Genomic DNA, 16,677 nt, shown 5'->3' with positions numbered 1-16,677 from the left:
AGCTACCTTTGTAATATATATGTATCATGTACAGAAGACACAGTATAAGAAATTTAAATTTTGGAATCATGAGAGATAACAATTCTATTCTGGAGAGTGGACTTAGAGAATAATAATGCATTGTATATTGCGAACTTAAAGATTTTTTCCGCGATACGCACAACTTAAACGACTTGCTCTTAATTACGTTTCAGGAATCGGGATGCGCTACAACGTGATAGTAGTAGTATAGTGGTAGTGGAGGTTTGGGGAGTTGGATTGGAAAAATAAATAAGAGATAGCGGCACCGAGAGATCGAGTTTAGAGAGTGGGTTTTTTGAAGGCAACACATTAAGTCATAAATTACAAAACGCAATTCCGCGCGACGCTTGGCAAAAGCAAGCGAAAAAGTTTTTCTCATTCAATGCCCCCCTTCCTTTCTGCTGGAGAGGGTAGATGAAAACAGATATTATTATAATATAAGAGAACGAAAAGACGACTCACAAAAAAAAAAAAGGAAGAAAAAGTAGAAGATATATATATATTTATGCGTGAGTGAGTAATAAATAAAAATAATAGGAATAAAACGAATTCTCATTAAATATTAATAAGAAACGAAATAAAAACAGAGTTATCTCGAATACACTGGAAGGAAGGGAGTGTGCTATATATGTATAGGAAATCTAAAGTTGAGAAAAATGAAAATAACAAAATAAGAATAACTGTGTGTACTCAACAGGTGAAGTGAGGTAGGAAGTTTGTGACGACAATTGCATAGGGGCCGCCATGGAAAAACAACCGGTAAATTTAAAACGTGAGAAAGTTTATATCAGGAAAAGGAGACGACGAACATTTGATAATAAAAGTTTAAAAGTAATAGGCGGAATGGGAATTACGTGCCGTAGGGGATGGGGCGCGAAGTGAAATGAGGTTGAAAATCACCTGAGAAAGATGAGAACTTATGTGATAAGACGACGGAAGAAGCGTAACGAGAATTTGCTATTGCGACGCGCGCCGTTACTTGTTTGAAATAAACGAAAAATGAATCCTGGGGGTTGATGCAGCTCCTTTTTTTTCAAGTATTCATATGGGAGGGTGTATCCTTCGGTAAATCGGCAGTGAGCGAAAATATACGCGCTAGAATGGAGAAAATGTTGAATGACCCGGAAAATATTCATACACAGTAGAGTTATGACGGAGGACAAATTCGTTTCTTTATGGATGCTTCCTCTTTCTTTTGTTCTCTCTTTTTTTCACATTATAATGGTGCATGTATGCGAAATCAGCGTATAAAAAACGAGTGCGACAATAATATACATATACTACGAAAATTCCAATTAAATATGCATCGGCGATTTTGGAACATTGTCAAAAAGTTACTTACACGAATGTTATTCGAAGAAAAAAAAATATCGTCTGTTGCAGCATTAACTTTTTTCATAAACTATTAAATTCTGCATTGAATAAAAATAATACATATATTTACGTTAACTTTAATTGATAATTATAGAAGTGGGTGTTGTGTAATGTTGTGTGCAATATAATTGTGAAATAAGAATGTTTTTTTTTCCATCAGGGTGGGATAATATATAACTGCACACCTACGCGGCTACGCGTATTCTTGTCAAAGTTTTTTTCAATTTCAACGTTTTTTCTTTTTTAATATTTTAACTTTGCTATTTTGTTTGAGATAAAAATACGGAAACGTCTAAACTGAAAAGTTGAAGGGAGTATGGCGGTTGTTTCCCTGGGGCAAAATAACCGACAATTGTTTAGTATTGCGTCCTGTATAGAGGGAATCTGTTGCGCGTGTACGAGATATACATAAAACTCGTTTGGAGGACCTCTCATTGGCTAATTGTTTTTAACGGTAATTACCCGGCGACGGCAACGGCAGCATTAGCTTCCCACCCCATCCCTTAAAGAGAAAATGACCGCATTTCCAAGACATAATCGCTAGTGTATTCCTTCCGTCGGCCGATGTAAGGAAATGCAATTGAATTTCGCTTTTCCCGACGGATGTCACCAATTAATGTTTCCGCTTTTATAGGTTTCCCATTAGCATAATTAATACTATATAATATATATATATATATATATATCATGTATACTTATATAATACGTTTAGTATTTTGTACTTTTTCAAATTAAAAAACTTTCAAAACCAATTAACATATTAATAGATAGTATAATCAAACTTAATTGATTATTACGATCTGTAATACACTGATGTTTTATACATTATAAAACACTAGATTTTGTTTAATTATTTAAAATATACAGTTTAATGTTAATATTCTATAGTTAACATATATATATATATATACGTAAATGTATTGCCAATTATGCGTTTGGTAATGTCAATAGAACTTTTGTCCCGATATCCCCTAATACGTTTGTCGGAGGGCTAGCTATTACAAACGTTAGAAATAAATCATTATTTGTAGGATTTGCTGCAAACAAATAATACCGTCAAGAAAACCCGGAGATTTGGCATGAAACAGGGAGCAAAAGGGAAACAATTTCGAATCGGATATAAGAGGCTACTTAGACCCGTAACAGGGGCTATGTTATTTTAGAAGGGACGGTAGCGTCGACCCTTTAGGTCATGTTCAAGGAAATTGTATTTTTATTAAAACTATGACTATTTTATAAAATAAATCAAATCCGTCTCGAGTAGGTACATGTTTTGAAACTCATGGTAAAATTTAAACTAAAAACAATAAAAGGGTTTGAAATTGTCTTTTATAAGAAAAATATATATTTTTTTAAATTTACTCAGCTGCAACAAATGCAGCTACATCTATGAAACTTATCATACTATTAAATTTTAATTATGTTTATACCTTATACGATGGTTGTTACAATATAACATCATAATTAATAAAGGTTTCAAAATATAGTTTATATATATTTTTATTTATATAAGACCATAAGTTGTAATTCGTATGTAATTGATAGTAAAGGAAAGGTTATTTTAGAGGGATTTACTGTTCTTAGTATTATATGAGAAAGTTTGTCTTGACAGAAACTCCACAATGATAGTGGTAACATTTCGCTAGTCATGAGGTGTATATATATATATAGGACATAGTAGAAGCATTGCACACAACGACTCCCGGTGGAGTAATATAGGAGCCCTAATAGTCTTCCAAACACCTTTTTAATGAACTACCCCCCGGGTCCACCACCAACCGACACTACACTACTTCACCCTATCGTACTCCTCTTTTCTCCACCATGCGCTTTCTTACTTCTCTTTTCTCTATGTCGGCCAAGATGATCCGTCTTGTCTCCCTTTTCTCTGGTTACAACCCTGTATTCAACGGGGATCTGTCTATATCCTCCTTATTGCCTTTTTCCCCAACTCATCGTCGTCGCAATAAATAAGAATTCCGATTTTTTGCGCCGGGATTTTATTATTACCTTCACCGGCTTATTGGAATGTATTATCCTACTATATTATTATTTTATAAAATTCTACACGCACATAATATATTTCTGGTATATATATGGTACTATACTTATACAGTATATTTTAATGGTCGCCCATATTGCACAGTGCGTACTTTCGTCCATAACAAGGTTTTACATTTGATTTAATTAATATTATTGAAAATTATAATTTTTTAAGCACTTATTATAATGCTACATTTAATAACAGGATATAAACATAGTTAATTTGCCTAGTTTTAAATTATACCCGTATACCATACCTAAATTTAGTATTTCGACATCAGGAATCTGCAGTGGTATCGAAAACAATTATTAAAATGCGAATTTATGATATATTGTATTAAATATTTCTATAAATTAAATTAAGTAAGTGCTAAAAAATATCGATAATAAAATAATATATTTTTTTAAAATTAATGTGCGATAATATTATAATAGAAAATATTTAAAGTATAATGTCGTTGTATGTGTTTGTGTCTAAAAACAAAAATTGTGGAATTAATCAAACTCATACGGTGATAAAATAAGAGTAGCAGTATAGAACTTACAATAGAATCCTGGGGATGATAGAATTGTACGAGAATTGGCTGTCTGTGCATACGGTGTGGAAAATAAGGAAATATATAGAAGAGGGGGGAGAAACAGAGAGGGAATCGAGCAACATAGACGGGACAAGGGAAGAGAAGGGAGAAAGTATGCCGAGTATGGAAATGTAAGGGTATATATCATTCTGGTCTGACAGTGTAATTTCTCTTATCAGTCCGACATAGCGCAAATGTTACAAAACTACAGATGCTGCAGTTTTCTCTCGTTCTTCGCCCAACCTTCATCCCCTTCGTGTCCCCGCAACAAGCATCCACCGTTGCCGACCGGCTTTCATCAGAAACCGTGAATAAACGGAAGTGCTCCGTTGTACACAATTTCCCACCGTCTCTCTTAGAGCGTCTACCGCTATTCTAATTTCATATTTCTATTAACGCGAAGAAGAAAATAAGAAGTACTCGGTAGAAACAAAAAAATAAAATATATTTTAATACCATAGAATTCATGCGTGTAGCATACTGTTATACTGTAGTAACCGGTGGTGACGTATATAATGATATATCGAAATTGCGTATTTTATAATTCCGAATGTGATTTTAAAGCGTGTTGCGGAAGTGGCCAAAAATAATGAGAGAAAAGCCGTGCCGGATCATTAGTCTCTTCGGTATAGTGCAGTTTTTGTATGAACGAAAGGGATGTACGAAGTTCCCCTTTTGTCCCGTGTATTCCGGTCGGTCGTTGTGAGTTAGTGATAACAACGGCAGCAGTGATCGGACACAAGGGAGGCCGCCGTCCTTTCCGCTCTGTGACTGTATCTTTACAAACTTAATGGTCTGGATTAAATACGGCCAGAGTTTTGAAATATTTTTGTCCCGTATTTATTTTATCTATATATATACATTATTATATACGCTTTCCCCTAACATGACCGATACACATTTCACAAACTCCTAGATATAATATATATATTTATTTTTTCGTCTCGCAGTGTTCGTTTTTGTTGTTTTTGAGAACAGACGAGAACAGTTAACGGCGCCGAGTATACGAGCCGAAGAGGCGAACTGTTATTTTAAAAATTAAACAAACAGAATAAAAATATAAAAATATACGCGTTATCACAAACGTTTTATGTATGTAGGACTCAATACTATGTACGTATGAATGCAGCTTCAGAACGAGGATCATAATCGTGTCAATTGATGTAAACTGTTTATATCCGTTTGTCGCACTTGCATGATACTCGCATAAAAACGTCTACGAGGGGATTGTTCGTCTCAATCAGACGCCGCCGGCCGCGGCGTAAACGCATATTACTCCGTAGGACAAGTACACCGTCCGTATATCTCTATATCTGTGTGTAGTGTGTACTATATAATACTACTATAATCATAACGCGTTATGATGGACTATAGGTATAGTTTGTAATCCTGTATTATACGAATGTCCGACAATTATATACGAATTTGACGACGATAACCTACTTGTGCGTGTGACTAAACGTCGACGTGTTCCGCGTACCTACCTATCGCTCAACTCGTTTTCTGTTAATTGAAAAGCAACAAATCCGACGTCTTCTAATTCATTCACGTTTTCCCCCTGATTCCGGACTGTCACACATTTTATCGGTATCTAAACCGTACAGTTTCAATATGAGAGACGTGGAAAATATTTTTACTTGAATATTACATTTTACTTTCGAGCTATCGCGTGAATGCTCTTTTCGTGGATACTAGTAAATATGTGCTGCGGAAAAGCTCACAGAGATTCCCTTTATTTATAGGCTTTACGCACACGCACACATGAGAACACTCTTCGGTATACTCGTGTGCGTGCGTGTGTATGTGTATGTGTGTGTGTGTGTGTGTGTGTGTGCATGCCTCTTCGTCTTTGGAAGTCCTATCACACAGTTTTTCATCACGTCGTCCTTTGGGAACCTGCAGCAGCATCAACCCCTTGTTATTTATGGATCTCGGGCGTTATTTTCACGCTCCAGCAGCCCGTTCCTCTTCTTCTTCGTTTTATTTATTTTTTTTTTTACGGCGTTGGGAAAAATAAATCCTACTCTATATTCTCTACATGTCAATAATAACTAAATTAAAAAAAAAATAATAATAAAACTATTTTTTCCTTATATTATAATATAATATTACCTACCTACATACGATTTTTATATTATTATGTTATAAATTAAGTTTCGGAAATAACCTACAATATATTATATTATATTGAATTAAATGTCCTAAATAACTTGTATTCGTTTATCCTGTAATTTTTATAAGCAAACCGCAAGATGTTGCCATAAAATATATTTTTACAAGAATAGTTAATAAAATAAAAATATAGATGGTCATATATTTTAGTCTATACCCGTGGTTCCATAAATAATATACCTATTACCTATATATTATTATTTACGTATAGCTTTATAGTCACAACGATTTTTTTCGTGGTTTAATCTAAAGTATACACTAACTAACGAATATGTGTGCCATTCTAACACATATATATATATATACTTTTAAATGAAATTAGTATCGAAGAATACGCAGGGTGGGTCTTTTATTTTACCGTTGTATATAATATTATAATACACACACACACAGAGATAATATATGTATACATAACAAGAATTCCATTGGGATTGTAGCATTGTGTAACTCGGGTAATTGGTTACACTCGGTTGCCAGGATGGATATTATACATAGATGTGTATATTATTATAGATGTATTATATACTCACACAAGCACTGCAGACCTCCAAACACACACATATATACACGGCGCTCTCACATTAACGCGCTAAGCCCCTTCGGTTCATTATGCAAGATGCGCGAGTAATTTGATTTTGATATAAAACCGTAAGCGAGATAATTTAATATACACGCACGTGGGCCGGTCGTGGGGAGGTTTGGGAGGTATCCCTTTTCTCCTTATCCTCGCGGCAGAAACGAGTTTGTTGAAATTCGAGTACTTTTCAAATTCAAATCGCCTAATGCACTATATTGCGACGGACTGTATAATATAGCGCACACGCTATATATTACTATGCACGCGTAATTGACGCGGAATTAATACTCACGGGCGTCGCGGTGATATCGCTGCGACATGACTATACATAGATTATACATTTATACGACGACGATATACATCATAATATTATAATCATTATAATAATATGCATGGTATATATTATGACATTATGTATATTATAATATAAAAGTTTAACCACAACGATAAACACGAAATAGAATCGCAGCTGCGGCGGAATAAAATGATAAAATGTCAAGATTTAGATTCGATAAAAATTAGACATTTGCATTTTCGAGTTTTGATTTTATTAAAGCGTAGTAATATAATAATTTGAAGAAAAAAAACTATTCTGACTGTAATTACTGTGGAAATGCAATATTAAAATACGGCAAATGCAGATATTTCGAATAATTCAAAATAATTAAATACACATTGATCAACGCACAATAACGCTTGCATTTAAATCGCTACTAAAATATTCAAGCATTGTTCTTAAATTATATTATAACGAAAACAGAGAAAAAAATGAATTTGTTAGTAAAGCTGTAAGTTGCACTGTTGCAGTGGTTTTTCGGCAACTCTATTATTTAATGATATCGCGAGAAAACCAAATAACGACCCTCCTCGTAAAATACGATATTCACGACGTGATCATCCAACTCGCTAACGGAAACACGGTAAGCGCGGATGATGATCGGATCATTCCTCGTATACCAAAAAAAATAAAAAATGATCACGGACATAAAACAATAAATAATATCAACTAAGGCATCGCGTTAAGAGGACGTCGTACCCGCATGTGTTGTCTCCGTCTTACTAACGCATAATATATCAAAATGTTCGTACATCTGTTCCAATTTTGTGTCGTTGGCTTAAATATTAGAGTTAATTGACCTATTAACAAACTTAAATGTAAGAACATTAAGTGTGTTCTCTTGTTGGTTTTTTACGAATTTTTAATTTTTAAGCGAGTTATGAGTATGAAAAATAGTAATATTTTAAAACGCTTTTAATTCACTTAAAAATTATATATACTAACAATACGAAATTAAAGCTCCTAGACGTCGTATTTTGGTATATTATCCGTTAATACTGCGTTATCACTGCGTTAGCAAGACTGAGACGACATATATTTGTGGTCCTCTTAAAAAAAGACCATAATAATTCATCGCTCCGCTCAGAATCGTCAAACACATACGTGACGCGGGAATTGGAAATCATATTATATTACCTACATTATTATATTCTTATTATTGTGGTAGGTGAGATTCGACTCGAAGAATGTCCAGCTACGAATAAATACACGAGCGCGCGCGTACCTACAGGCAGACGCACAAACACGCGCGCACAGACGAATCTCGTTTTGCGGTCGTTTTATGCGACTGCATCTTTACACACACATACACACACACACGCTCGTACTCGCGCGTTTAATAATATAATATGTAAGTTTGTGCGCTCGTGTGTATGTGTGTGTGTGTGCGCGCAAATCCTCTTAAACAATGCAAAACCGCTTTTGTGCGTGCCAACTATAATATTATTATAAGGGAGACGCACGGGCGAGTGTATTACGTTATTGCGGACACAGCGGGTCGCGCCGGCAATGGGACATGAACGATCGTTATCGTTTAATCGTCTGAAATATTCACTCCGTGGCCCCAAGGACAAATGCGGCGGCGACGACGACGACGACGACGTCGACTGCGACGACCGCGACGTCGACGTGCCATTATATTATAGTACACATTATTATATATACATATATATTATTATGTATAGAGAGAGAGAGAGATTGAGTGAGAGTGAGTGAGATACACACACACAAATCGGCTCGGGCAACCAGCCCGACGTGTAAACCGGTTCACTCGACGTCGCGTTATGGACGGATATGCTAGAGTATATTATTATTATTATAAGAGATAATATTATATTATACGATGTAATATTATTATATTATAATATTATGTCGATCGTACACGATAGGTCGGTAAAAGAATTGTGCGTTTGGATTGAGATGAATGCTTTTCGCGCATATTTTTTTCCATCGCCGTCGATCGGACCTCTAGGACCGGACCTCGATCGACATTATGCGCATCGTACACGGACACTATGGGTACTTAACGTTTTCGACATCTCCTCCTCGTCGACGGGACGTCCGCTGCATCTAAGCTGCAGCAGCGCCTAACCCGTTATACCCGTACGTGTATCGTGTGAAAACTTCGGGCGGATATCGCGACAATTATATCATTATTATAATATATGCATGCGTGCGCGCGATCGTTGCGCAATATATTTCCACTCGGCTCTTCGAACTATAATAATTATCGATCGATGCACTCTCATCCGGCACGCCGTTGCGCTGCAAAACCTAATAATTGCATTAGTGGCGCACAATGGACCGGCATGACAACAACACTAGGAGCGAGGTGGGAGGCGCACACACACGCGAGCGCGGGTGTATAAATGTTCGCGTAGAATGATGCAACTCGGGGCTAATTTCATCAATATTAGTGTGGAACACCGCGTCACCACCCCCATCGCTCGGCTCGCTGCAGAATCCGCTGTCGCGGGCTGGCGTCATCATCGCTATATGGAACGGCGTGCACTATACTATATTATCGCGCTATCCTCGTCTTCTCTCACACTCTATCTCTCTCACGTCCTCTCCCGCACCCTCTTCTTCCTCGTCGTGTAGTCTCGTCATCATCGTACTATAGTCGTAGTCATCGTCATCGCCGTCGTCGTCGTCGCTGCCGCCGCCATCGACCACATGGCCCATAATCCATAATGGACCATTTCCATTAGTATACATTGTCACCTCTTGTCATCCGTCTGTGGCAACGGTAACGGCGTCGGTGGCGGCGGGCAGACACCACCACTCGTGTTATACGCCATTATCACCGCCACTCTGAGAGAGCGTCCCATAAAAATAATAATAATAATAAACCTTTTTTTCAACCACCGCGACGTCATAACTACCATTTATTTTTATGCTCTATACCTAGTATCTACGTGTATAATATATTATTTATATTCGATTTAAAATTCTCAAACTCGTTTCCTTTTTTTTAAATAAACCAGCAATCTTACGTACTTATGTAATACATATGTATATAAATATATATAGATATACCGGTTTTACAAACTATCGATTTAATATATTAAATATATAGAGGTACCTACCTATACAATATTATTGTTGGTATTTTTTATTTTTCCATAATAAATATTTATCGTGACCCTCCGCTGCGTCGTACGCATACGCATTACAAGAAACGCGCCAGGCTTTGTGTATCGCTTAATCGAATACGCATTTTACGAACGCAATTGTTTTATTAATAATGTTTTTTAATTAAAAAGACACGCGTTAATTATTATTCGCCCCTTGGTTGCTATAATAATAATAATAATAATATCACCATTCGTCGTTGAACGCAACAAAAACAATCACTGCGCGAACGCAAGGAAAAAGATTTGTTAACATAAAACGAAGCGTCTGTAAAGGGTTGAACAAAAAAGGGGTAATTTTCTATCGCCTATTCAATTAACTCCATTGAATTTAAAAAACCGCGTACGATATTTCAATACTTGAGTTTCCGCACAATCAACCTACGCTATATATATTTTACATTCAAATATTATACATTCACCTATATGTGTCTGCAGTTGTGTGTGTTTACTTATTCAAACTTTGTTACCACGTAAAAAACTTACGGAGTGCTAGAGAGCAATATATATACACTATATTTTATGTACCTTCTCTTGTACATAAGATATTATACTGCACGGATACACAGTTCGAAAATGCAACGACTCGTGCATATCGTACCTACCTGCTATTACAACTTTTCGTCTTCAAAACCGATTGAGTTTATTTATTTTGATTAATTTCGAACATAAATTTAACTATCTTGGCGCGACATCGCGCGACACACCCATATGCATGTGTACACATATTTTATATACACATATTGGTTTACGCATACCGGTACGTAACGGACATATAATAATATTATGTATCATGTATATAATGCGACGAGGGCATCATAATACACATAATATAATATATATATATATATATATATATAATATTATACGAGTTGAAAACCGCAAAGTAATTTTCGTTCGGCTTGCATACCTCCTTTTCCTTCTCCTCTTCAACTTCATAACCTTAAATATCGGCGCCTTCCCACGTGCGGCTCCGCTGCAGCAGTGTGTATATTATACGACCACGGAAGTAAAATGTTTCCGGCGCTGCAGCGTTTAATGACCATAGTTTCTATGCGAGTCGCGCGCGCTTGTATACCTATACCGCGCGTAGTTTCGGCTTTGGCGTCGGCAAATAACTTTTCTCACCCGGAAAATAGATGGCCAGTCCTCCACCGGATTGGGGGGGAAACGGTATGTATAGGTATACACGCCACCACGCACGCGGTATATATGTGCGCCGCGTTTTTTCCTATTTCGTTCCCGGCGGGAATATTTATCTGTTACGGTCTCGAATTTAGATTGGTTTGTTTGCAGCGCGGACGCTGCTCCGTGCATAGCTACCACGCAGGCGGGCACGCCAAGGGTCAAAAATCGGGATTTGGCTCGCCCTTTTCCCCCTGCAGCGCCGCGTATAAACCGTTACTATTTTTCCCGGCACGTTGCGGCGGCTACGTGTCCCGGCGTGTATATCACCTGATTAGGAGAGAGACGCGTTATATTATTATATACATATATAAAGCTCTTGCGCGCGGTTTCCGATCAAAAAAATATCCTTCATAATTCTTAATATTCCACGCGGGACCTACGATTTACCGGACGCGCCCGGCTTTCGTATATAATAATATTATCTAAATTGCGCGAAGGTTCGCCATTTCCGCCGTGGGTAGAATTCGACCTACGAGCACGCACTCACGCACACACATCGTCGTCATCCCGACTGCAATTCGACGAAACATGGAAATACTCATCGCGTATGTTATAATATGTATTATCGTAGTACATTTTTTTTTACATTATATTATACTTTCATTAACGGATTACACTTAATCGATTATCGCAGGCGTTCGCTTATATAATATATAATAATATACAAATATACGTCGGTGTGTGTATGTGTGTGTGTGTGCGTATAAATAAATGACAGTGATTAACGGAAAGTCGTGTTCTGTCACGGTGAACGAGTACGAGCGACGGCGGCGGGATTAGGGTCGGCCGACCGTGAATGTTTCCCGGGCGCGCGTATATATGTACAGAAAGGGTTATCGGGTCCCGTGCGTATTCCCTTTGCGTCGCACGCATGCACACACGCACGCCGCGCGTATTATATACACACATACACTGCGCGATGTTTGTGCGCTCGAAACACAACAATGATCTTTGCTAATGATCACAAAACCGTGTGTTACTAGCCGACGAATGCCGCCGTGCACCGCGCTGCACATATAGCAAGGGTTGTGATGCTTGTATTCTTTCTCCCCCTGCAGCACCAGATCACGCGGCCGCGGTCCCTAATTTTGTTCTGCGCGAAATTGCTTTCGGAAAACTCAAGAGGGTGTCCAGATGTAATTGTCGTAAATTAACTTTTTTCAAGATCCCCTTGTTCGCCACCGCCACCGCCGTCCGCCGCCACCCTTGTGTAATACGCGCGCACCAGCCACTTGAAACACATGCGCGCTCCCCGCGAACACAGGACTTTGGGATAAGTCCCTCAAGGGCATTCAGTAGTGGCCACAATATTAGAATAATTATAACATAAAAGGTTATTATTATATGACTTTCTATATGCGTGTAACAAGTAAAATTGCGCCACACACATATATTACGACGATATATTTATGTTTATATATTCAAACGAAAAGCGAATCAAAACGATTCGGCCGTTGCTGGTGTTATATAATATATGGTATATAATCGCTTTTGTGCTGCACTGTCGCGGGGTGGTGTAATATGCATTATTATTACACTCACCACGCCGCCGCAGCGCATATATATTATATTTATGTGCGTTTATACCTGTTCGGTGTCGACATCATAATAACAATAACAATAATAATAATATGACTTGACACGATTTTGGAATTTCTAATAAAAATAATATTATCCAATATCGGCGTATACACTGTGCCCCCGCGGTGTGATATCATAAGAAACCGAGCTCAATCCGCGCGCCGGAGATTATAAATTGCGGAAAACCACCATACTGCTGCACTGCTGCAGCTGCAGACCGTACGATATTAACCACATTTTTCATTCTCGTTGAACGGCGGTGATATTGTTCCGGGGGAGTAAAGAATGAGCTATTTCGCCCTCCGCACACACACACACACTTGTATATAACGCAACTGAGTAAAACCGGGACACGAGGTATACGCGTATATGGTATATATCTATATATAATATATATATACGAGGTCGGAGGAGATATAGGAACATTCCTGGACACATTGCGGCCGAGATAGAATCTTTCTCTACAATAACAACGGAACGGTGGAAAAAGGGCCGTCGGAGGTGGCGGCGGCGGTGGACGGCGGTCAAGCTTTTGTGTGTGATGGGTTCGCATAAAAGGCTCACCGCGGGCGCGGGGACCGATTCACCACGCCGCGCCGCACTACCCCCGCATCACCGAAAAGACCATTCTTGGTTGTTTGAATGGCCGTAAAATTTGTCCACCCGGATAAACGAGGGCCGGCCGTGTGGGCTGTTGTGAAAGGGGGGTGGTTGAAGGGTGGTATATGGTCGTTTCGGACGGGGGACGACGGCGGCGGTGGCCTAGGCCGGCGGTAGAGAGGGATGTCGTTTTCCATATCTGGCCGGTCGGAGTCGAGTTGAGACCCGGAGATTACCCTCTTGTTTATGGCTGGATTTATTTTCCAATTTCTGTCTAAGATATACCGAAGCCTAAACGCTAATCTGGTATATATAAGTATATATAACCGACAATGCGTTCGAGACGCGCCCGCGGTCGTGTAGTGTGCGTGCGAGCGCGAGTATAATATGCGTGCGACGAGCGCTATCGGGTACATATTATATGTATATAGTTCTCGTGTGAAAGGTACACATTATAATATATTTAATATTATATATTTCACACATTCTTAATTTCCGACAACCGCCCATCTGTAATAATACGACATTAGTCAAATATATACATGATATACGTCGTATAACGCGGTTGTGCCAGTTATCAACGCGTGCATAATTATACCCATACATACAATATTAATATGTATAATATACAAGTATCTGCGTATAGTGTTTATTTACATATATATATGCACGCGCGTTGTCGAGTATTCAATTTCGCGTTTTCATTAGCTGTATGTGTTATGATACGCGTGTATATAATATATAGGACCAAACATTCAAACTAAACTGCACGAAAAAAAACATCAAGTATACCTACGTTGGTATTTCGTTTTTAAATTATTACGTTATAATTTCGTGAATACGACAACCAATTAAAATGCGCGTACCTGCGGCAGAATCCATATATATGTATATATAATTTACAAAATATACATGTGTACTAATGAGGAGGTACTGCGATATTTTATACTCGAGACCTTAAATAATTGTATATTACACACGAATAAAATAAACGATGTGCGCAAGACTATAGGACGAAAATTATGATCGTATCAAGAATAATATTCCTACCCGTACGTGTATATTTGTATATATATGTATAGTTACTGTGAGAATCATTAATCAAATACATGACCCGCTGTTGTCGTTAGTATATTACAATATAATACCTGTATATACACGTCGAGTTAACCATATTACAGAAATCGCGTGTGGCACGAAATCAATTTTTCCTTCTTGTATTATACACACACACACCCATACACTCACTTTTTCAAACCAACTATTGATTACGTGAGAAAATGGGCTTAAAAACTATTCCCATATTGTCTATTCACGTTATTTATTATTTACCTATAAGTGGGTATGTATCGACGCGTAAAAAATGTGTTTCTCTATAATATATATTTTAAGACCTGCAGCGTGGTGTTAAAAAAAAATATGTGTGTGTTTAATATCTATACGGCAGTAGTATATTATTATCATTATTAATACAGTTTACTATTGCTATTAATTTACTATTTACTATATAATTATTGTTGGTTTTTTTTTATATAAACACTATAATTATATCGCGAATTGTGTTTTTAACCATCGACAACCGCTTTTACTCGAGTTGCTTAAAATTATTTATCCACGTAAAATAATAAAATTATACATTATTATTATTGTACACATATATATAAATTGGGAAAATTAATTCATCAGTTCGTTCGTGTAACCCAACTAATGTAATTAAAATGTAAATATTGTAATTTAAAAACAGCGATTAGGATAGCGCTTACGTCGATTTCTCAATGACAATGATCATTAATAATTGTAGGTACAGTAATCGCCCGAGACACGCTTTAAATAACTTACTTATTCAAAACAAAAAAAAAAACAACCAAAATATATATATGGTGTAAAATCGCATAAAATTAATTTAGCGTCTCTGCGGAGAAATATACTTTTGAGAGAAATGTTAGAGTATAATTTGATTTGATTGTTTACTAATATTATATTGTATCTATACAATTCGTACATAACTCTGACGTAAAACACAATTTTTGATCATTTTAGATGAATAATAATCAAATAATCAACATTATACCTACAATTGAGTAGACGATTTAGGTATATATTTGTATAAAAAGCCGCAATGGCGTTCTGTCATGTTTAAAATGAGAGTATATGAGTTGCGCTTTTTGTGAGGAATAGGCTTGCACTTCCGAGATTATTTTATTTATATTTTTTTAATCTGATAAGAGAACCAAATAAGAGGGAGGGGAGACTATTGATTTTGCAATTAATGCAAAACGCGTGATAATGGAGTTGGACGAATACTTTTGCCCTGCTAATGACAAAGTTTTTTTTTCAACACCCTTAATGCGAGGCTATATATATTGTGAGACAGGAGAGCGAATAGCTAGTGCTCCTGCAGCGACGTAGGGCGTCGTGGGCGAGGATTAAAAAGACATCGACTTGTCCGACGAATTAACACGATAAGAGGACGATCGGATTTCTCTCGCATCTATGTATAGTATATATATTATATGTATATATATACCCAACACCGGTAAAGAATTTGCGTCCTGGAGATTTATGTGCGTTTCCCTGCTTAAGCTCGCGCGCTGAATAACGACGAGCAGATCGCGTCGCAGGACTTCATCTCCTCAGTCGCCCTCGCCAATTGTTTCAATATATTATATTAATAAGACTCTCTTTTGCCTACGTGTCGGTCGCCCGAGAGTCGCTCGAGTTGCAGGTTGTGTTGCGCGCTCTGGAGCCCTCGAATGATTCTCATTTTCGTTATTATACACTGTGCTATATATATCTATACATATATATATATTATATACGCGAATCGAAATATTAAAGAAATAAAAAGGGCCGGAAAATTAGGCGTCAAGCGAACAGCTGTTACGAGTGCGTTGATGGGGGTCGGGTCATATGTCAGGTCGGGGTTGTTAGGTCAGAACTATCGAGTTATGTGCACCGGGTGTTTGTAACGACTTCTCCTACTGGTGCACACCCCCACCCCCCTCCCACCCTCAAAATGCTATTTACAACGTCTCTAATCGGCAAAAATACATTTAAACGCATATTATTTCG

General features: G+C 37.5%; 1 protein-coding gene across 2 annotated transcripts in view; it reads left to right on the top strand.

Annotated features, from left to right (window-relative positions):
* The window catches only part of LOC100167980 (homeobox protein homothorax), a 99,019-nt gene that overhangs the window by 76,524 nt on the left and 5,818 nt on the right, over positions 1–16,677 (top strand). The gene's annotated exons all lie outside the window — the stretch shown is intronic.

Source organism: Acyrthosiphon pisum, chromosome X (genome assembly GCF_005508785.2).
Source record: "Acyrthosiphon pisum isolate AL4f chromosome X, pea_aphid_22Mar2018_4r6ur, whole genome shotgun sequence".
NCBI classification, from domain to species: Eukaryota; Metazoa; Arthropoda; class Insecta; order Hemiptera; family Aphididae; genus Acyrthosiphon; species Acyrthosiphon pisum.
Note: the sequence above shows the minus strand (reverse complement) of the source record. Positions and strands in the feature narration are given on the sequence as shown.